Raw genomic sequence first — 23,925 nt, forward strand, 5'->3', positions numbered from 1 at the left:
ATCAGTAGAAATCATTAAGGTTTCTTTATCCGATACAATCTTACAAAGGGACATCATGCCAGAAATAACCTGTTTGATTAATAACAAAATAAATAGCATGAATGTTTAATGTTAGAAAGAAAACAGAATTCTCTGAATTCCTAAATAGAAATCCTTTTTGAAGATGTAAAATAATAAGCCTTTTATTGTTCAATCTATGGAATTTATTAATATTAAACACATTATCAGTATTTTTAATGAAGAAAACTATCCTTTCATGGCACTTCTAATGCCACCAGAAATATTAACAGTAAAATACATTAATTACACTGTATACAATGTATGTAGCTACTTATGTATTTTGCTAGAAAAATAAGTTTATCTTCGATATTTTATATTTACCTGTGAACTGCTTTTAATATTTGTGTTTATAAATCTTCTAAGATTCGTGCAGTGGACAAAAAAAGTTCATCAGTACCTATTTATGTGTTGTGAAAATATACCTCCAACTTTTTTTAAATGATAAGAGTAGTCTAAGGCCATCGGCAAATATCTGAGAAGTCTAAGTGGTTTTAACTTATAATGCATGTCGAAAAAACTTTTGTCAAGGAAACACTTAAAGAAAGCAATAATAAAAAGTTGGCGAAACGCCGCATTTTTTAGGCTAAATGTTCTTGATGATTCTGTAATATATACAAGCACCCGAAAGGCCACTCAGATCTAACTTTGCCCCACGGTAGCACTGAAGTTTCCAAAGTGTGTGGAGTGTAACCTGATCATAATTCCTGTGAAGAGTAAGCGTTGGCTACATGCTAAACCTTGCCATCTGTAGGTGCTTTACGGAACTCCAGTGTGGGGGGGTTTTTGGGGTGTTTTTTTGAAGTAGGGTCAAAAGTTTATAGTACTTGTCTCCAAGCACAAAATTCTTTCACTTTATGTCATCTCCGAACAAGTCTCAGAACAATTTTGGTACTACCCATGTAGAAATGTGTACAACATCAAGCTCTAGCCCCAAATCCATTTCACATTCGTATTACGGACAGTCTTTAAAGATTAAACCAATAATATTCATTTTCCCCATTTAGCAAAAGGACTGGATTTGCTCCCAAATAATTTTCCCTAAGGTTCTGCTTCCAGAATATTTCAGATAATTATTCTAAGACTCCTTTAAGAAACAACTTATAGATCGCAACCCCGAAATCCACACAGAATATGGGCCAAAAGGTCTTCATACTCAGGACCGAACCGCATGGCTACTAAGTAAACTGTTCTATTACTCAGGATGCTCGCTGACCCCACTCACCTCAGCCCTCATATTTACAGCAGATACACTGATGTACTGCCTTCCACCACTGAGATTCAGGACTGAAGAAGTGTCACAGTGAATTAGACCAAACCGATTTACATTACACTTAAAAATATTAAACTTTTTGTCGGCATATAAAAAGACCAAGTACAACTGATAAAAAGGCCTTTTCACCCAGCCAGTACACTGATCTGTAGTTGATTTCAAATTAGCAATCAATCCAAAATTTTTTTAAAGTTGCAAATGCCATTTTCTAAGATTGTCATGTTCAGTTTTATTTATCTCATTTACAGTTATCAAACTTCATTTGCCAAACTCTTATCTTTACTGATTCACAAGAAATTCCTAGCAAGCTGAAATCATCACCATAAATTCAGTAAGAGTAATGGGAAAGCATCTATGGGTAGACTATAGCCCTTAAAAAGAAATAAGAAAGTACTAACAGTTCTAGTTTAGCTTATAAAATAGCTGCACGCCTAAAAATACTACATAATCATGTAAATCTGAGGGGAAGCATCTGACTCTTGATTTCAGCTCAGGTCATGGCACGCTTATGAGATGCAACCCACGGGCTCTGCGCTGGGTGGGTGGAACTTGCTTACTCAGGATTCTCTCCCCGGCTCCCTCTGCTCCCCGCCCCCCACCAGCTCGCACAAGCACTCGCACACGCTCTCTCAAAATAAATAAATATTTTTAAAAATCATGTAAATTTGAATTTTATTTCCAACACTTCTGAATCTTTTTTTAAAACCAAATAATCGGGCAGTACAAATGATCAAATCTTATATATTAAAATAAGTTAAATCAAAGTGATATTACTCAAAAAGTAAAAACCAAAAAACCAAAGCTAAATGGAGAAGAACAAGTTCAGTGGAGAAAATCTGAAAGAAATTTTGAATTGTTTCCAATTAGCAAGGACCTTCGCATAAGACTTGAAAGCAAATTGTCCTCTCCTGATTAATTAAAAACATCAACACAAAGAACCAGACTCTAACTGGCAATTCTTTCAGAGAACTAGGATGGGACAGATGTGACAACCGGCAGAATACATGTGCTCCAATGAAAGAAACTGCAAAAAAATAAAAATAAAAAATAACAATGTGTTGCTCAATAGATCTGTTCCTATCCTTACATCCTTACATAGGAAAACTTTTGAAAATTATAAAAGCTGTGTAGCTGGTAGTATGGCAGAAATATCTTGGCCCCGAAATAAGTTCATTCTGCCTTCAAAATAACACTAAACGTTGCAAAGCACTCTCTGTCAATTTAGACGTAAGGTAAAATATTGACTGGAAAGACTTTTGAAAAGATCTAGAATGGTTCCTCCATTAATGATTCCCTAATTATCAGAAACACATTTCAACATTTGCCATTAATTTAAATAGGAGAATTTCATAATTCACTCAGAGAATATCAGTTTCTTCCTAAGATAAAAAGAGGTGCATCCCTAATGTGAAACGGATGTGCTCAATTAAATGAAGAGTGAAAAATTAAGAAAAATTTGGGGCAGGACCCATAACAGCACTGCAATTAAAAAGTTAAGGAAAGAAAATTCTCAGGAAAGAGAAATAAATCCTCTAGCCTCTAAGACGGGGGACTTGCTCTTAGGGAGAAAAAAAGATTCAAGGATAGTGAATTGAGATTTAAAAAGCAAGTTAAAAAATACTGCAGTAAGGATTTCTGAATGTAATTTTAAATGTAAGTACATCTATTAGTCTTAAAACAATCCTCTGAAATTCTGATACACAGACCCTTAAAATACAGACATCATCTACAAATATACGCAATTCTAAGATTTCTGATAATTTTTCATTCTTTATTAGCCACTAACACTACCTTATATTCCGCAGTCTCATTTTGTAAGTAAAATAATTTTAGAATCAATAACAAAAAATAATGATAGAACAAATATACTGAAGCCAAAATATCTTGTCTTAAACCAATTTCTATGATTCTTTCTAGGCAGACCCCTGGAAGTTTTCTCCCACTTTCTCTCTCACCCTTTATCCCCCAATCCCAACTATGGGCACTCTCTACTCACTTCCTCGCTTTCCTTATTAAGATCAAACGTTTGTTTTTGTTTTTTTCCTGATTGGTTTAGTGGTCCTATAAAAACAAAATTAGACATCCGAAGAGATAAAAAAAAATTCTGACCATGTATAGTGATGGGTGTTATCTAGGCTTACTTGTGGTGATCACTTTGTAATACACACAAGTATCGAATCATTATGTTGTACGCCCAAACCTAGTATTATATATCAATTATACCTCAATTTAAAAAATGTGATAAAAGGGCCAAAATGGTTTGCAAAATATTTTTGCAAGAAAGTATACATGACAGAAGTCACCTACAATTTGGGTGATGCTCACTGTCCAATTTCCTTCTGAAATCGCAAGGACTTATCTGTGTTATTTTACCTTCCATGGTTATGCCATGCTTTCTACCATGCTGCATTTCAGCTCTATATTATTAATACTGTTGTAGTTATCCTCTGCCTCTTCTGTTGTTCCAAGTAATAATCTTGTCCTTTCTCTTAAACTCAGAGTTAGGTGAGAAATTGTTAACTGGGTCTCCTCTGAAGATGTGCAATACACTACATTTTTCAGTTAAATGAAGCTGACCCTAAAAGTTTTTTAAAATTCCCCCCCCCCAAAAAAAACCCTCCACATTTTGAAATAAGATCACTCTGAAATATATTGATTCTTTGCTTTCTTAGTGTTCTTTGGTAACATATTAGTAACAGTATTAAGGGTCAGCATGAAGATGTGTTAGTCCTAAATTAAATATTCCCAAAATACTATTATAGGTCGTATCTATAAGTTATTAAGTTTTAAAATGTAGATATGTTAATTATCAGGATTTTCACTGTCATTTCTTTTTTTATGAATATACCATAACTTACCATTCTTCTGTTGTTAGATATTTAAGTTTTTTCCAGTATTTTCTATTTCTTGTCATTTCTTGACCTATTCTACATGCCTGATTCTACTAGCCGGTCTTCTGCTTTCTAGATAAGGGTGACTTTATGGCCACAGTCATATTGTTTCTATTAGACAATTCACCCATTTAACGTGTACAGTTCAGTGCTTTCACAGAATTGTTCAATCAACACCATAATCAATTTTAGAAGATTTTCAAAATTCCAAACAGAAACTACATATCCATTAGCAGTCTCTCCTATTGCCCCCGCTGCCAGCCCAGTCCCTGGCAACCACTCATCTACGCTGTATCTCTATGGATTTGTCTATTCTGGGCACTTCGTATAAATGGAATCAAACAATATGTGGCCTCTTATTACTGGCTTCTTTCACCAAACATAATATTTTGTCCATGTTCATAATATTTGTAGCATCTATCACTACTTCATTTCCTTTTCATTGCCAAATTATATTCTGTAGTACATATATACATTTTATTTATCTGTTCATCAGCTAATAGACATTTGAATTATTTGGGGCTACTATAAATAATGCTGCCATGAACATTCCCACATTCATAATTCTGTCAATACAGAAAATCTACTAATTATTTTTTGCTAATGGTATGATGTAGACCACAGGGACAGTGGTTATTCAAAGAAGACAAATCCAGGGTTTTTTTTGTAGGATCTACAATGATTCCTCCCTCCCTGAGCATTCACTTTCTACCTTCCTTCCCCCCTGGTTTCATATTCTATCACCTCACATGGACAACTCCAATAGCCCAAATGTGCTCAGCCTCTAGTCTTGCTCTCCTCCAGTCCACTGGCCCCAGCACGGGGGATGCATCCTAAAATACAAGTTTCATCATTTCATTTCTCTGCATTAAATCCTTCAATGGACCCCATGGCACTCAAGATTAAGGTAAAAAATGCCTCAGCAAGTAAAAGACTCTTAGATCATCTGGGCCCACTGACCTCTATAATCATGATCTCTATTTCTGTTGCACATATAGGAACTATTTCAGTTAACGGCTCTCTCACCACTGGACCTTCGTGCATGTTGCCCTCTCTGCTTGGAAGTATGCCCACCTCCCCCTGTGGGGACTTCCCTTAGCCGCAGATCTGTTTATACTCTACCTTTTTAATTATTTTATTGTATTTTATTTATTTATCTTTTACAACGGAGTACTTCGTTTATTTTATTTTACTTTAAAAATTTTATTTTGGGGGAGGAAGGGCAGAGAGAGTGAGAGAGAGAGAATCCCAAGTAGGCTCTGTGCTCAGCCTCGATCCCATAACCCCGAGAACATGACCTGAGCCAGTATCAAGAGTAGGACGCTTAACCAACTGAGCCACCCAGGCGCCCCTGTACTCTGCCTCTTCAGATGCATCATCTCTATGCCAATATAAGCTTCAAGTGAGCAAAGTTTGTCTTTTCTTTTAGCTAGTGGATCTAGTACAATAAATGGAATAGAATGGATTCTCAACATGCATTTGTGGCTTTGATGAGATAATGGTATTTATTAGCACACCTGCCCAATTCCTGCGAGTAGACAGGACTCGTCTAAGCTCTGGACTTGAAAAAAAAAAAACATGAAAACACATGAAACACAAAACCTAATCTGGCTATCTCTCTCCAACAGAGGCAAGCAGCCTTCCACTGTCAGGTCATATGGGTTCCCACTGGGAGGGTTTCCATCCTTTCACACACACCCTAGTGTGACCAGGGACTGACTAATTTGCTAGCTCTACCCCCAGTCCCTCGCCATGATTGGTTCTAAAATGAGCAGGTAGCATAACCAGGCCAATAAGTTATTCCTGTAATTTTTGTTGGAGCTATTGGGTGGGGGGGGGGATGCTCTGGTTACAGGGCAGTAGTGGCTTTTAAAACGATGGAAGCTGGAGCTGCTGACCTGCTATGCCATCGCACAAAGTCCTAATTGAAAAAAGAAGCCAACACAGAAAAAAGCAAAGACAAAAGAAAGAGAGAATGTCCTAGTGAGATTGTTTAAGTCCTCCCATCCAGATGCACCGAGAGCCAGCTGTAGCCTTGGACTTCCCACTTATCTGAAGAAATAAACTCCAACTTTGCTCATTCTGCTTTGAGATGGGTTTGTTTTGTACAGTCAAGAGTCCAGAACTACACATCAGGAATCATTTGTGTTAGCCTATAATTAGGCATCAAACTAAGATTACACCCATCTTTCAATTCTCTGCCATTGTGCACCAATATTTACACAGTTTAGAGCCCAAATAATATGCCCTATTCTTAGGGGCATCTCAGTGGAAAGCATGACTTGTACCAGAGCTGAACTCCCACTATTTCCTTTGGTGAGTGAAACAATGCAAGTAGGTTGCAGACCGAGGGCAGAATCCTAAGCCCTCTGGAAATTAGGACATCTGGATCTTTCAGAATGATAAAAGCCAGCACCAGAATTAGACCAATTGAGAAAAGACCACAATTCTGTGGGAGTTCATGTCATTGCTTTAATTCTTAAATGATTTTTGTTTTAACCTATGCAATTATGGATTGTTTTCTAGGCAACCTGTTTGGTAAAACTGAAGGATCGGGCTTGATTATATAAAATTCTTCCCAATTTCATGAAAGATGTAGGAATACTAATTTCAAACTCTGTCCACCATTTGCTTCCCTATGAATGAATTAAGAAGGGTGAGCCACTTTTTCTGAATAGAGTATTCATGAAGTATTACAAAATTTGATGTTCGTCTCAGCTAGATTTCTCTTCTTGGAGACGGGGGAAGGTAGTGAAACCAAGACATTAACTTTGTCCTCAGTGATTGGTACAATATAATAGAAAGAACAATATGACAAAAAAAAAAAAATCAGAATTGGGTTTGAGTGCTTGTAGCTATACTAGCCTACCAGACTCCTGAAGAATGGTTTTGCATAACGCCGTTGGTGGCTTCCCACTCCATATGTAATATCAAGAATGAGAAGCCAGTGTCAGCTGTGCAAAGAATACCACATCATTTATGGACACCTGCGAGGGGAAGGAGGGGGGTGGGAGGAATGGCACATGTATCTGTCATCCTGGCTCTGAACACATCTAAAGAAGATGGTAACTAAGCATCGTGAGCCACTCATTAAAATTTAGGGAAAAAATATTATTAGAAAACCCAGGTAGGGGCGCCTGGGTGGCTCAGTCGGTTGAGCGTCCGACTTAGGCTCAGGTCATGATCTCACGGTTCGTGGGTTCGAGCCCCGCGTCGGGCTCTGTGCTGACAGCTTGGAGCCTGGAGCCTACTTCAGATTCTGGGTCTCCCTCTCTCTCTGCCCCTCTCCCACTCGCGTTCTGTCTCTCTCTGCCTCTCAAAAATAAAGAAACGTAATAAAAAGAATTTTTAAAAGAAGTCCCAGGTATGAAAGATGTTCCTATAGCTAGAGGAACTTAAATCCCTGCTCCATTCAGGGAGCATAAGCAGCTGGTAACATAGAAAACAATGTATTTGTGGTCTCTAGTAGATCAGGAGGAAAAGTAAGTTAACTGAAAGTGGCCAGAGAATATTCGCAGAAAAGCCTCTACTGTTGAATGGGAACAGCAAAAGTAACAACAGTGAGCAGAATCAGAGGCCTCAGAGGAAAAGAAATGTAGCCTTCTGCCTGCAGTGTCCTGTCTTAACCCCAAGCAGCAGTACACGGCAAAGCCCAGAACTAAATGGCTTGAACATGGTGGATTGTACTCCATATGTTCAAGTGTTACAGTATTTGTTTTGAAAAAGCATCCAGCTTTAGAATTTCAGGTTTTCTTACCTGTGAAATGGAGATTATACCATAAAACCACTACTAATCAGAATGTTCAAGAAATGAGCACCTTGTGACACCTGAATCCCATCAACAAAAAATAACCCTTATTTCTGTGCTTCATTTCTAGCTGCTCTGGTTGTATGATCTAGACCACACAGCAGAGCTTTAGGCTGCACAGCAAGATAACCATCTGGTCAAGAGGGTCAAGAGACGGAGAAGAACGAATCCAGCGTCCATCGGCCTTCCCATGCTATGTACCTGCTACAGTACATTACTTTACCTATGTCGATACATTGCTTTGTAATCCCATTTATGTAACTTAATGCCTGACATTTGTCTTTTCACACTGTAAGATGTATATGAAACAAAGTCCAAATGAATTGTTTCTGTATACTTAAAACACCCTACCTTACTGTGTATACAAAAACTGTTCCAGAAATAAATATAGACTAAATTGGAAGAGACCATCAGTTGGCTGGGGAATGAAAAAGAAGTCCGGGCTTTCAACTAATCAAGAAGTTCCATTTGCACCACTAGAGGAAGCCCTAAATTATTCTAGAAACAGATTGGAGTCGCGAAATGTATAGTCCCAGGTTCAAATTCTAGAGCTACCTACACGTACCTGACCTTAAGTAATCTCTCTGAGCCTCAGCATTTTTATCTATAAAATGAGAATAATTTCTCCCTCCCAAACCAGTATTAAGGATATGATGAAATAAAATATAATAAAAGACTAGCAGAATGTAGGCATGTAAGAAAAGCTTCTTGCTTAAAACACACTTACATAAATTTCTTTTAAATGTTTATTTATTTTTGAGAGAGAGAGAGAGAGAGAGACAGACAGACAGACAGACAGACAAAGTGGAAGCAGGGGAGGGGCAGAGAGAGGGAGACACAGAATCCGAAGCAGGCTTCAGGCTCTGAGCTGTCAGCACAGAGCCCAATGCAGGGCTCGAACTCACGAATCGTGAGATCATGACCTGAGCCAAAGTCAGACACTTAACCGACTGAGCCACCCAGGTGCCCCCACTTACATTCTAATATAAAAATACTATTTCCACATTTTATGTTGAAAGGAAGTAGCCAAGCTGTTATTAAAAGTTTTTAGAAGACTTAGAGACTTCACCATGAGTTACAGAATAAAGACTCAGAAGTATAATTTTTAGAGCTAGATTTAATCAATGATTTAAGAAATAGCATGAATTACTGAAACACTAAAAGCATATTTGGCAGTATTAATTAAAGTATAACTTCATTATGTATATGCTTAAAAACAGCTTTAAAATGAAAGAAAAAAAGGAAAAATGGCAGCTGTGAGTAAAGTACATTCAAGGTGGTAATTAAAAACCTCTTTTTATATTCATGGTAAACACTGTTAGGTATATCACAAAAACCCATAAACAACTAAAAACATTATATACTAATCCTATAGAGCAGGTATAATTTTCCCTATGTAAAAAAAAAAAAAAAAAAAACTGGGAGAAATCTGAGAAAATGAGTGGCCTAATTTTTTTTACATTTTATAAAATGTAAATGCCATGTCTGTTAAGGTTGCACCATGATTATCTAAAAATTAACAGAGTCAACCAGAAATGGAAACTATACTTCAATATAAATTAAGCTTTTTAAAAGTAATTGAAAGGTTTCTTTACTCACTTTAATATAATTTTTTTAAATTTTTTTTGAATGCTTATTTATTTTTGAGAGAGAGACAGACAGAGCATGAGTGGGGGAGGAGTAGAGAGAGAGGGAGACACAGAATCCGAAGCAGGCTCCAGGCTCCGAGCTGTCAGCACAGAGCCTGATGTGGGGGGCTTGAACCCACGAACCGTGAAATCATGACCTGGACCAAAGTCAGACACTTAACCCACTGAGCCACCCAGGCACCTCACTTTAATATAATTTTCTTAATAAAAATTGAGGGTTGCCTGGGAGGCTCAGCCAGTCGTGTGTCTGACTCTGGATTTCGGTTCAGGTCATGATCTCACAGTTGTGGGATGAAATCCCAAATCGGGTTCCGTGCTAGCGTGGAGCCTGCTTCGGATCCTCCCCCCCCCTCAAAATAAATAAACATTTTTAAGAACTGAAATTTGCTTTTGAGTTGAAAATGTTCTTTTTGTGTGAAAGGGACCTATATAAGCTTTCGTATTATGGGAACCCCAGGAAATTCCTTTTTAACATTTTTTTTTTAATTGAGGAAAACTTCTAAAGTTATTTTTAAGAGAAGGGCATAAAAAAGAAAGTGGGCTGGCCCCTTTTTCCATCCTTCAAACAAAATAACCCATGTTAAATAGATTTATGCCCAAACACAAATCCTACTGAATGAATTATCCGTGAAACTTAATCTGAAGCCAAGGAACAGTTTAGTATCATTTCTGTGACCTGCATTTTTCCTTATTAATTAATATCAAATAATCCTTTCTAATACACAGTTTACCAACTTTATGGGCTTTCAGTGTCACTAGTTACCACAATGATTTGGGCCCACAGACCCTCATTGGGAGGGGGGGACAGCAAACACAATGCTACGCCTTGGTCGCATCCTTACCCATACCTGGTTAGTTTGAAACTTTATTTTGAAATTATTAATCTTTTTTGTTGATGGTGGTTTTTTTGTTGTTTACTTTTTAAGAGAACAAACTTTCATAGGCAAAGCACTACCAATGTGCACTGTACTAAGAATATTGCATTTATGTTTACCCTAAAATTTAACTGACCATGGAAACTGACTAACCACCGGAAAGGAACATGACTGGGAGTCCCCATTTCTCATCCCTTTAGTTGTTCAAATGAGTCCAATAAAATCCACTTGCCATTTCTCTCCTCTGTGGGACAAGATACCTGAGGGTGGTCCTCCTTAGCTCCAAGGAACACGTACTCCATCTAATAATGTCTTTGGTTGAAGAGAGAGAGAGAGAGAGAAGGAGGGAAGGAGGGATGGAGGGAGGAGGAAGGGAGGGAGGGAGGGAGAGAGGGAGAAGGAGAGGGAGAGGAAGAGGGAGAGAGAGAGAGAGAGAGAAAGAGAGAGAGAGAGAGAGAGAGAGAGAGAGAGAGAGAGAGAGAGAGAGAAAGAGAGAAGGCAAATAACGTCTAAACAGCATGGGGGATCAGCAATGCTTTCTGCGAAAGATCTTGATCAACGGGAAAATGTGGAATTTCAATCTAAAATGGAACCTGAGGCTATGAATTGGAGAATCTCGGCCATGTGCCCTCCACTCCAAAGAGTGGAACTTAAGAAGCAAGAGACAGATTTCCATTGAATGTCTGATTTAGAGAAGACTGACACTTATCTGCTAACCAATGAACATCCTCCCAAGAATCTCTTCCCCTCTTCAAGCCAACGAACTTACTATTTAGACTATGGCGGGATTTCCCCCTCTTTGCACTCTGGATGGACTTTCTCCCATTCGCCTATAAGTACATCCCACCCAAAACCCTCAAAAGACTCACTTGTAGCGTGTTACACATTTGTTTCTCAAACTGCAATTCCTGTGCTATTCCCAAATAAACTCAATTTCTGGTAAAACAAAACAAACAAAAACACGACCAATGACAGCCTAGGTTTGAATCCCAATTTTTCCTCTAACTGGCTAATAAAAGTAGGTGAACAACAATGGGCAAATCAACCGAACCCCTCAGTGCCTTCATTTCCCCATGTCTAAAATGCTAACACAGTAGTGGGTACTTAAATTTCTTTTGGGGATTATGTGGATTACTCTAGGAAGAGTTTAGAACACTATGGGGCACATGATAAGCACAATATGCATACTAGCAACTATACATGATCTTTCAGTTCCAAGGAGGTTCTATTCTACTTGCACTATGATTGAAACAGGCTCTGTGTTGATAATACAGTAAAACCTTGGTTTGTGAGCATAATTCATCCTGGAAACATGCTTGTAATACAAAGCACGTGTATTTCAAGGTGAATATCCCCATAAGAAATCATGGAAACTCAGATGATTTGTTCCACAACCCAAAAATATTCATATAAAAATGATTACAATACCATAATATAATAAAATAAACACAAAATATAAAGAAAAATAAACAAGTTAACCTGCGCTTACCTTTGAAAACCTTCGTGGCTGGCATGAGGGAGACAAGAGAGAGGAGGGGTACTGTGTAGAACCACTTTCACCATCACTAACAGAATCACTGCTATCTACTGGCCCAATGGAATCTTCTCCTGCATGGGGGCCGCTGTATACGCTCACATGGATGCTGACTACAGTACAGTATTGATAAACTCTTGTCATCTACTGCATTTAATGTAACTGGCAATAAGGGAGCAGAGGAAAGGGTCTATATCCTCAGGCAGCCTGACCTAGAATGAAGCAAAGCATTCCTAAGCTTACTCTCGTGTGGAAAAGCAGAGGACTGTCCTTAGGCGCTGTGAAGTGACAAAAACTACACCAGTGCCAGTGGTGGGCACCTTCCAGCGTTCTCAAAAATCACTGATTTCTGCCAAACACCGTGGACTGAGACCAAGCATCTGAGCATGGGAGACGATCACCCAGGGGATGATCGTCACTGAGTAAGAGAGAGAAGAAACACTGGCTCAGTTGTGGTCCTGTGATGTTCGGCGTCACGTACTACTCTCACGTACTGCTCGTATTACAAGTCGTCGCTCAGTTATCAAGTTAAAATGTATCAGAAATGCTTGCTCGCTTTGTGGAACACGCGCAGAACAAGTTACCGGCAATCCAAGGTTTTACTGTATTTGGTCCCACAGTCATGTCTCTATATTGAAAGCACCCTGATGATGGCGCTGTAACTAAGAAATGTAATCAAATATAAGCAAACTACACTTAATTAAACAGATGACTTAAACATTTACCTCTTAATTTATGTTCACGTCCTTGTTTCTACCTATTTGGGGTCCCATCATGATTATTAGTGTTTAGTAATACAGCAATTGTGTTTTGTTTTGTTTTGTTTTGTTTTTAAGATCTTAAGTAATCTGCACACCCAGCATGGGGCTCTAACTCACAACCCTGAAACAGAGTCATGTGCTCTGCCAGCTGAGCCAGTCAAAAGCCCCTCAGGTAATATTATTTTAAGTAATACAAATTTATTTCATGACACTGACACGGAAGTTACATGTACATATACGGTCAACTATAATGTTAGAAATACTCGGTGAATAAAGCAATGAAAAACAAAACATTAACATGTTGTTCTATATAACAGGAAAGTATCTTAACAAAGCAGGATGCTTCTAACCCAATTTTCTTCACATCTTTGATTTACATCTTTTGAGTACTTTCTTCTGACAAAGCTCATTTTGCAGTATCTGATGGGATCAGTTAATCAAAACTTCCCCCTTTTTGAGATCAGAATCATTTTTCCTACTTAACTAGTTTAAAATGCAGCACAAAAAGTCTTTGCAACAGTTACAAGATTCAACTAAAAGCAGATGAGTTGAAAGACACAGTTCCGTTTCACTGTATACATTACAGCCTAAGAAATAAAATTTGAGCGCTTTGGAAATAAAAAGTAGGTTAGTTTCAACTTCAAATCAGAGAATTTAGACACACTCAGAACACACTTCACATTCTGATACAAAGAATTTATCCAGGGTTTAAACTGACACGACACGTGGAAAGGCTAAGAACCACGTCTTGCCTAAAGGAATGGTAAATGTTTGTTTTTCCTTTTCTCTCTCTATCCCTCGAGGTGCCCTGTATTTATCTCTGCTTCAAATCGCTGTGAAAACTTGAACCACCTCATGAGACCTCAATGTGTTATATAAACAAATGATCAGGTATATTCTTTGCATAACCAGCCCTTGTAATTTAGTAGGAAATAGGACCTTTAATCAACAGGGACCTCAGTAAAAATAATGATTCGGCTAAAAGAAACACTGAAGTAGAAGTATCACGAGAAGCCAAAGATATCAAACGTATTGGAATAAATAAGTAATAAATAAATGCCTCTTATTTTCTATCCCAGAATAAGCAAGGGTCAGGCAGTAAGCATACGGCTCCTGCTGTGGCAGTCCCAGACCCCACAGGACTCAAGGACAGCCAGCAGGACAGCAGGTCTGCGGGACTGTGGACAGCACGGCAGACAGCTTTTATTTCACTCTGGAGGTTGAACAGCTTTGGTGATAAGCCACTGTGGTGTGAAAGGAGAAAGATTTTAATTTTTTCGTTTGTTTGTTTTTAATATTTACTTTTAAAAATAAAGAGGAAAAAATAGATGGGAGATACGTAAATGTGGTGAGCACACATTATGGTTTAAAGCAATATGCACGGGCATTTAGGATATGTTAAAATAAAAATACATTTTAAGAGATAACAGCAGTATTTTACAAAAGGTTATTTTTTATATTTCAAGAGATACTTTAAAGAGAAAGTCTGAACCTGACCTTGACATATCATATAACTATGTCAGTGAACAAGTTCAAAGTAATAACTTACATGGAAGACAATAAAGATTTTATGAAAATGTGTGTGTATTTTGAAGTAGCAACACTAAACATTTAACGTCTACATTAGAGAAAAACTTAAATGTTCCAAAGCATCTAGTTTCAAAGAAAAGATAAACTCTAGATTCCACTAGGTTAATAAAACAAAATTGTGTATAAATAAGACCCATGAAGCAAGCCTAATCTGTCTAACAGATGTTTAATTTAAGTCAAAGGAATTTTACATTTCTATTCTATTCAAATATAATAGCTTGAGTAATCACAATATAGTTTCAAAACACGTTAGCTCAAAACTATCTTCTATTTTCATACTCTGTCTTATAACCTATGAAACAGAAGTTTATTTTCTGGACTATAATAAAACTGTCGTATAAAAGATAGAATTAGAAATCTAGGGGAGCCTGGGTGGCTCACCTGGTTAAGCATCTGACTCTTGATCTCAGGTCATGATCTCACATTCGTGACATCAAGCCCCACATCGGACTCTGCTGACAGAGTACAGCCTGCTTGAAATTCTCCCTCTCTCTCTCTCTGCCCTCCCCTGCCTACACTTGCTGCTCGCTCCCTCTCTATTTCAAAATAAATAAATAAACTTAAAAAAATAAATAAACCTAGATGGGGCACCTGGGGGGCTCAGTCTGTTGAGCATCTGACTCTTGATTTCCACTCAGGTCATGATCTCATGGTCGTGAGATCTAGCCCCACATTGCGCTCTGCACTGAAATGTAGAGCCTGCTCGGGATTCTCTCTCACTCTCCCTCACTCTGTCCCACTGCCCCACTTGCGCTCACTCTCTCAAAAAAAAATTCAAAAATTAAAAAATAAAAAGAAATCTAGATCAAATAGCTTTGTGAGTGACAAAGAAGTTAAAGAAATTGAGAGATCAAGTTTCCTTTTGCCCCTACTCTCACTATTCTAATTTAAGTCATCAATTCAATAATTATGGCACAGTTGTTTCTTTTAAAGATATTATTTTATAGTTTAAATAAAGACTTAGAAGTCTCAGTACTCCAATAAGGCATTGGTAGGTCTTTTATAAACTTCCCCACTCATCTTTCCACCGAAGTTTATCCTGGCCTATGACACTTTTGCCTTTTCAGCCTTTTTCACTTCTCAAGAAAGTGCAATAAAACTGTGTTCCAACTCTGTGATATTGATAGGTAGCAAAGTTCCAGACATTTAGGTTGAGACCACAAAATGTCAAGGGTAGGATTTTGCTTATTAAAATTCATGTAGCTAGCACCAAAAAATTGAAAACTCTTAAAGAAAGTGAAGTCCTCAAATTAATAAATTCAAAACCAATTCAATTATTTGTAAATACATCAAAAAGCAAAAAGAAAAAAAAGGCAATGAAGGCAAACGATCCTATAGGCTATGATACCACAAAAACCAACCTTGCATGCAGACATGTATTTAAGAAATCCTTCAAAATTAAACTACATACATTTATAGTACATGGTTAAATTCCCATTTAGCCACTATTAAAGACTATATATATGTCTTATCCTCCCTTTGCTCTTTTTGGATGGGAAGGCAGGGTGTAACTGGGACAAAAAATACATTTCCATTGACTGTAGACACCCATGAATCATTCATGAGGTAGCAAATAATGCTTAGACAACCCAATGCATGGAAGTAGCAGCAAAATTTGCTGTTAACTTCTCTAGATTTCTCCGGTTTATCTGAGTCTCAATAGAAACATCTATATCCTAAAGCAAAAGAATCAGAGGGGAAAAAAAAAGAAAATCTACTTAATTAATTCTATGGATATGGATAATTTCATAATAAATGCTTAATTTATCCTTTATATATAGATGTTGTAAACAGTGGAGAAAGACATGAATGATTTGAGCTTCAAAAGTAGAAGTCAAGTCAATGGAAGCAGCCTTATTTACTTGCTGTTTTATCTTTAAGGGTATTCGGGCAAGGTTAACTGACTCAAATTCAACACCTCCCTAGAAAATAACACGTATTTGTCACTTTCCTTCCAAAGTAAAAGTGAACAAGATAGCTAAGAAGCCTACTATCTCAAAATCAAAGGCCATGAATTCCTAAAGTTACTATGGTAGCACTTATGTGAAATTTTGCTTCCTAGAGACCTTCTTCTTAAAGCTAACAACTCTACTATCCAGATAAGTAGAGTATACAAGTTTGAACTGAAATGAAAAGGCCAACAACAACCAAAAAAAGCAGGAAACACATTGTACTCACAATCCCTGAACCACGTCTTCTCACTTCCAGGTACACATCCACCTGTTCTACAGTACAGAAAAGCATAGCTGAGGAATCAGAGCCCACTCTAACCGTCTCGGAAGATTCCGACCCTGGTGCTACCTCCTCTAAGACATGCTAACTCAAAAGATTTATACGAGTATAGATTGGTAATACTTTTAATTTTAATGATTTCCAAAAAACACCAGCTACACCAGCAGAAGTCACACGTAGAAACTTTCAGTTGAGGAGCAGCTGGGTGGCTCAGTTCATTACGCTGCCGACTTCGGCTCGGGTCATGATCTCATGGTTCGTGAGTTCGAGCCCCACATTGGGCTCTGTGCTGACAGCTCAGAGCCTGAAGCCTGCTTAGGATTCTGTCTCCCCCCCCCCCCCGCCTCTCTCTCTGCCCCTGCCCCGCTAATGTCTCTCTCTCAAATGTAAACAAACATTAAAAAAAAAAAAACAAAAAACTTCCAATTGAAAAAAAGTGTTCTCACAGTAAAATGGCTCTAAACTGAAACTCAACTGTCTTACAATCCAAGAAACAGCTTATGAATTTGATTTAAAAATATGTTTTTAAGTTGCTGTCCGTAATTCTAAAATTTGCTTTTCCAGAATTTAAGTTAACCAGAAGAATCAGGTTCTCCCCATATTTCTGGTATGTTTTTCATCCATGCACTATGCTTACTAATATCACTCTGCTTGTCTGCACCTATAGAAATAGCAAGGACACCGTTCTAAACAGACTGTCCAGACTCTGATTACCTCAACCTGACCAAGCACAACACGTCTACCTCAGGAGGTGTGTACCTTCCCCGGAGCGCACTTTGCAAGCATCGTTAACCCCATACAAACAAAACGTTTACTTAGGCGAGATAGCTTTAATTGTTGTTGTTGGTGCCTCAACCTCTACTACTATGGACAGATTAAGACTTTTAGTAAGAAAAGACATATAATTCAGAAATTACTGTTCAGTTTTTTTCTTTCAAAGAAAACTCAAAACGCCAAAGCTCAGTGTAAAAACAATGAGCAAGGAAATAGGGAGTTAAGCTTGTAGTGATATTCCTTTTCCACTTGAATAATTTGGGCTATTGGAAATACTGGTTCCCACAGCACTGAGTATAGGCTAGCACAAGATAAACAATTAATAAATCTTTCTGAAAGGAAGGAGAATCAGAAGGAAAGAGGCATGGCCTGAAGGTAAAAAGAGGAGGGAGGGGAGTGAGAAAGGAGAGTTAATGGTGCTGAATGAATCTAATTTGATGGGGACAACTAGTCCAATCTGTGGACACTAGTACGTACATAAAAAAGGAGGAAAGCAGACTAGTACAAATGCTTTAAAAACTGGCCTGTCATCCAAACAGTTTCCAACTGATGGCTCTCTATCAGTGACACCCACTAGACGATCATCTTGACTTACCAGTAAGCCTGAGTTCAGCAGTCTACTCTATTCACTAAGAGCAGAGGTGCCTACCGAGTGGGGCTAGGGTTAAGATTCTAGCTCGAACAGTTAAATGACTGAGGGCATTTTGCCAACTGTCAAAATGCTTGTTATTTTCCAGATCACAGTGCCTACCATGCCAGCATTTCAAGGAAATACACAAAGGAGCAATACAATTAAATGTCTGTAGATTTTGCCTGAAGCAAGATATATATATTTAAATGTCCTCCATGTTTGGTTAGATCAATACTGAGTTTCAGTAGACAGTGCTCAGAGCTTCAGATCTGTAGCTCAAATCAAGCTGCCCCATTTTCACGGGAACTCACACATCTCGTAGTTAAATCAGGCTGCTAACCACACATCTCACATCTATGAACGAAAAGCGAATTCAAAATGCAACAAATACTCACTTGAATGTTCTAGTGGCTTGAATGCCATAGCCAATACGGACAGAATTTTTTTTATGTCTCGATATGCTTAATAAAATTTTGAGTATTTAGTACACAACACAATATATTAGTATTACCAAAAGTATATTACACTTTATTGGAGAACTTATATCTCCATATATTAGCATCCCAGAGTTTGGCTCTCACTAGTATCTGTAAACAATTCTTCACCCACCCATCCCACCCAAAATCTTCTGGCATACAGAAAATAGATTTAGAAGTAAATACAAAGTACATATGATTCCACAGTGAGTTTAGTTTTCCATAGTGAAGGGAAGATTACATTTTGAGGCTATATTGTCCAACAGATTTATCTAATGCTTGTTCCTGTTTTGACAATCAATTCTAGAATTATTTTATTGGCTAACTTTAAAATTGCTTCAAATGTAAGAATGGAATGGAAATACCGATGTAGTTATAGATTAAGAGGCACAATGTGGTCTGTTAAATAAATTGTCTTTTTAATTCAAACTACAGAATTCCCTTTCCAGATACTCAAATCTGAAATTTACATTTATACTCATAGACATAAATGTTTTGGAAAGTGTAAGGAAATATAATTAATCATGCTCTCAAATCAAAATTTTAAGATGTATTCAACAACACTGTCTTCAAGAACATGTTGTCCACATTATCACACATGTTAAAAGTCAATATATTTTTATTTTATTTTGAGAGTGAGTGAGCACGAGCATGAGCAGGGGACAGGAGCAGAGGAAGAGAGAGAATCTTAAGCAGCCTCCACACTCAGCTCAAAGCCCCACAGTGGGGATCAGTCTCTTGACTTTGGGATCACGATCTGAGCCAAAATCAAGAGTTGGACGCTCAATTGACTGAACCACCCAGTCACCCCCAAAGTATTTTGATACAATATGTCCTTCTCAGCCTTGAAAACAAACTAAACAGCTAATAGGCTTGGGTGGCTCAGTTGGTTAAGCATCCAACTCTTGATTTCTTTCACCTCAGGTCATGATCTCAAGGTTCGTGAGAACGAGTCCTACATTGGGCTCTGTGCTGTTAGAGCAGGGATTCTCTCTCCCTCCCTCTCTCTCTCTCTCTGTCTCTCAAGACAAATAAATAAACTTAAAAAAACTAAAAGAAAGCTGAAGTTCTACTTGAGCCGACTCTGCTCTACCTCAAAGCGAAGCCACTTCATTTCTTAAATAATTTTAAAAATGTTCCCAAAGATATAAATTATTATGCTTTCCAAGTTAAGAGTCCTATGTAATTCTATAATCACTGTATTTCATACAACCTGTTCTAAGAAAAGTGATTCATCCATCAGGCCACAAATGCCATCTGTAAACTAAAATTTCTAATATTTTAAGGGGTAAAGAATGCTGATTCATAGCATACCACATTTATAATGGAAAAAGGAATCCAAATGGCTTGCTTTCCCCCATGTGCCTCCCCCTCTAAAAGCGAGTATGAAATGAACGTGCCAGAGTGGAACTTTAAATTGTTTAGGTAGTCATTAAATTTCAGATGGGTTGTCATGTTTCACAGTTTGAAATAAAGGTTAAAAGTTAGGACCTGCTAATGAAATATAAGCAAATAAGGTTTGACTTTTAAATTAATTTTGAAATCTGCACATATCAACATGATCTTCCTATATTACACTTACTACCACATGCCTGTATTCAGGGCTGTTTAGGCATAAAATAGAGCTCAGTGGTTAAGATCAAGGTCTTTGGAGTGGCAAATTGCCACTTATTTGATATGACCTTGGAAAAGTCACTTAACCTTTCTAAGCTTCAATTTCCTTATCTGTTCTTCTAAAGATAACTGAAAAGCACTTACATAATGCCTGGCACACACTGAAAGAGCTGCTGTTATTAACATTATCAAAGGAATCTCTGCAAGTTGCACTTAGAAAATCAAATGTGCATACAAAACCCTTATATAATTTACAAAATTTTGTTTAAAAAAAAAAAAAAACCTAAAGGTCAGACTTAATTCTTTCTACAAATGAAAATCACAGTGGCAGAAAAAGAGACCAATGCCTGAAGAAAACAGATCAAAAAAGAAAACAAGGGCCCCTGGGTGGCTCAATCGCTTAAGCATTTGACTCTTCATTTCAGCTCAGGCCACGATCTCACGGTTTGTGAGATGGAGCCCCGCATTGGGCTCCGCCTGCTTGGGATTCTCTCTCTCCCTTTCTCTCTGCTCCTCACCCACTAGTGCATACACACTCGCTCTCACTCTCTCTCTCTGACTCTCTCAAAATAAATGAACATTTTTTTTTTAAATACCAAAAAAAAATAAGAAGAAGAAGAAGAAAAAAAAAAACAAGAGAAGAACCCAAAAGAGCAACCAATATCCTGGACCGCCTAAAGAAAACTGCCAAGGACACAAGGAAATGGGTGGTCTGCTTATTCCTATAGCTATCTTTTTTTTTTTCCCCAGTAAGCTCAAAGCCCAATGTGGGGCTGAACTCATGACCTCGAGATCAAGAGTCGCGTGCTCTATTGACAGAGCCAGCCAGGTGTCCCTCCTACAGCTTTTTGATCATGAATTCAAACATCAACGTACGAAGTGGAAAAATGACCAAAAAATTTCCCCAATCTAGAAACAGAAAACCAAGTAAGGAAGTCACATTGCGTAGCCAGTGACAGGTAGTGGGAAATTTTTAACTTATTTGGTTTTTAGAGACAGCAATTTTCAAATCTCTCACTCTCTATAAAGACACCACAAAACATATCCAATATGACAGCACGATCCAGTAAGGAGGTAAAAAGCTCTCACACCTGCTTCAGTTTTGTCCGCAGCTTGATCATAAGAACCTTCTAGGGTAGTGACAAAATAAATACAGAACTGGAAGCATTACCCTCTGAATTCTATCTTGATTAAGCATACTTTAGTACATAAAATATGCAACACAGGTAATTTCTCAGAACATTTAAGAGTCATATACTTTAAGTATCTGATACAAATTAACTTCATATTTAGAAATAAGTATAAAAACTACTTCTAGTTTGTATTTATAGATGCAGAGTTCAATGACTCTAAATATAAATGAACTCTTAATATATACTACCTAATAATTATATTAACAAACATTTATTCAGTCTTTCCGATAGACCAGGCACTATCCTAAAAAGTCAGGGATACTATTTTTTAATAACACAAAAACAGTCTCAAAGTTCATGGAGCTTATATTTTCATAGGGAAGACTGTAAAGAGGTAAGTAAAATATATCACATGATAAAAATCAATCAGGGCTGTGTGCTAAGAAGTGACTGAGAAGCTATTTCAGACTGGTTGGACAAGAAAAGCCTGCTTATTAAATTTAAACCATTTACCTCCATTTGCTGCCAAAATTGATAACAGCTATTCTTTTATTTATATATAAAAATAAATGTAAACACATTTTGCCAGGTTATGACATAATTCAAATTATCCCATGGGTATATATAAACCTATCCCAAATATACACAGTAAGCGCTGATAAACGGATAAGATCACCACCTTTCAATTCATTTCTAACACATTCTGACAGAATTTTTACAATAAAACAGAAATGCTGACAAATATACATTTTGTTTTTTATTTATATTTATTTACATGTTACTTTGCTAAACTCTGAATAGAATAATTTTTAATATTTGATTTTACTTAAAAACCAAAATATTCCAGGGGCACCTGGGTGGCTCCGTTGGTTAAGCACCGACTTCGGCTCAGGTCATGATCTCACAGTCCGTGAGTTCAAGCCCCGCGCCGGGCTCTGCACTCACAGCACAGAGCCTGGAGCCTGCTTCGGATTCTGTGTCTCCCTCTCTCTCTGCCCCTCCCTGCTTGTGCTCTGTCTCGGTCTCTCAAAAATAAATAAATGTTAAAAAAAATTAAAAAAAATTCCAATAGAAGGGCATAATTTGAACTCACCTGTGCCTGTACACAGTGCAGAAGATCTATAAATTTGTAGCCAAATCCGAGAGAAATCTGCAATACAAACAAACAAGCAAACATGAATAAAAAGATGCAGAATCCTCTTAGACTCATTAGCATGGAGGTGATTTTTACAACCAGTATACAAATAACTCATTAATAATATCTTGCCATTAAATTGCATGATAAATCAAGACATAGACTTGCTGTATTCTATTTGGATAAGAAAACATCAAATATGCAAGGCCACATTTCATTGTGAATTATGAGGTGTCTATCCTACAAATTTTTAGTTCCCACCGTAACTCTTACTACACTTTCGTGTAGCTGCTTAGATCTAATGAGAAGCTGAGAAGCAGCAGAGGCCTGAGCCCCCTATTTCCAGACCGCCCTCCCAGAACACAGGAACACAATGCACAATAAATGTCTGCTGAGTAAACAAATAAATAAAATTCGCATCGCGATCTTAATTTGCAGTGATTTATAGGAAACCAAAAGGCTTGAAATTATTGAAATAAAAATCTATGTCATAATTGTTTAACGAAGTTCAGAAGTGACCAGGTAATATGCTATCTCAAAAAAAAAAAATGTCTTAAGTAAAATGATGCAAAAATGATGCTATATATGACAATCTTAACAATTTGCAAGAGCAAATGTAGATAAGGAAGAAATGAACATGTTCGATCATGAGAGTAGATGCTCACCAAATTTCTTCTGGGAGTATACCCTTGAGAACAAAGACTTTACCTCCAAAGGACCCTGCAACATTTTCTCTGATCCACACAAAAATCCTTTCCACTGCACTAAAGAAGTTTGTTGCCAAGATGCATCGTGAGGAATACAAACACAACAAATAAGTGCTTATGATATTTCACGTGTATTCAGGTTTACTACTTTTTAAGAGGTCTAAAAGGGAAAAAGAAAAAGAGGCGTAAAGGGAAAAGAAACGGAAAAAAAATTCCATTTGGATTTTTACAAGAACCTGATCGGTCTGGAGATCATTGAATGTAATGAAATGCAGCTAGGGTTCAGTCAGAGATGATTCATGAAAAACAAAAGAAAATTTGTATGCAAATAAGAAGTTATCACAGTAAGTAAAACGAATGGATTCTCCTCAAGTGGCAGTCAGTGAGTAGTGTGCAATAAACTGTTATGTAATAGAAGTCATCAATTCTTTCCAGCTCTACTGGGGTAAATGTATTCATTATGCTGCCCTACTTAAGCCCATTATAATTCGATACCAACAACTAATTCGCTCAAGGACATCACACTATGAAACAATCGAGAGCTAAAAGTTGTGATTATTAGGAGTGATGACATTAAACTATTACTGCTTGGTCTATATTATTCGGCGTGTTTTTACTAATATGCTAACGTAACAGGAGGAGAAAGTGCCGACTCATCCAATGCTGAAGAAAGAGATAGAGGGGACATGAAGGTGTGGATAATTTCCACAGTACAAAATGGTATCTCAGTGTAACGTTTTAAATAAGAGGTTATAATGAAATACTTACAAACACAGAATCACAAA

The 23,925-nt window shown here is 37.5% G+C and overlaps 1 protein-coding gene across 8 annotated transcripts in view; it reads right to left on the bottom strand.

Moving 5' to 3' along the window:
* The window catches only part of NCOA2 (nuclear receptor coactivator 2), a 288,968-nt gene that overhangs the window by 170,469 nt on the left and 94,574 nt on the right, over window positions 1–23,925 (bottom strand). For all 8 annotated transcript variants that reach the window (XM_042973476.1, XM_042973483.1, XM_042973482.1 and 5 more), the window contains exon 2: window positions 22,392–22,448. The gene's annotated coding sequence lies outside the window, so the exon portion shown is untranslated. The remainder of the gene's footprint in view (window positions 1–22,391; window positions 22,449–23,925) is intronic.

The sequence above is a fragment of the Panthera tigris genome, chromosome F2 (assembly GCF_018350195.1).
Source record: "Panthera tigris isolate Pti1 chromosome F2, P.tigris_Pti1_mat1.1, whole genome shotgun sequence".
In the NCBI taxonomy this organism is placed as follows: domain Eukaryota; kingdom Metazoa; phylum Chordata; class Mammalia; order Carnivora; family Felidae; genus Panthera; species Panthera tigris.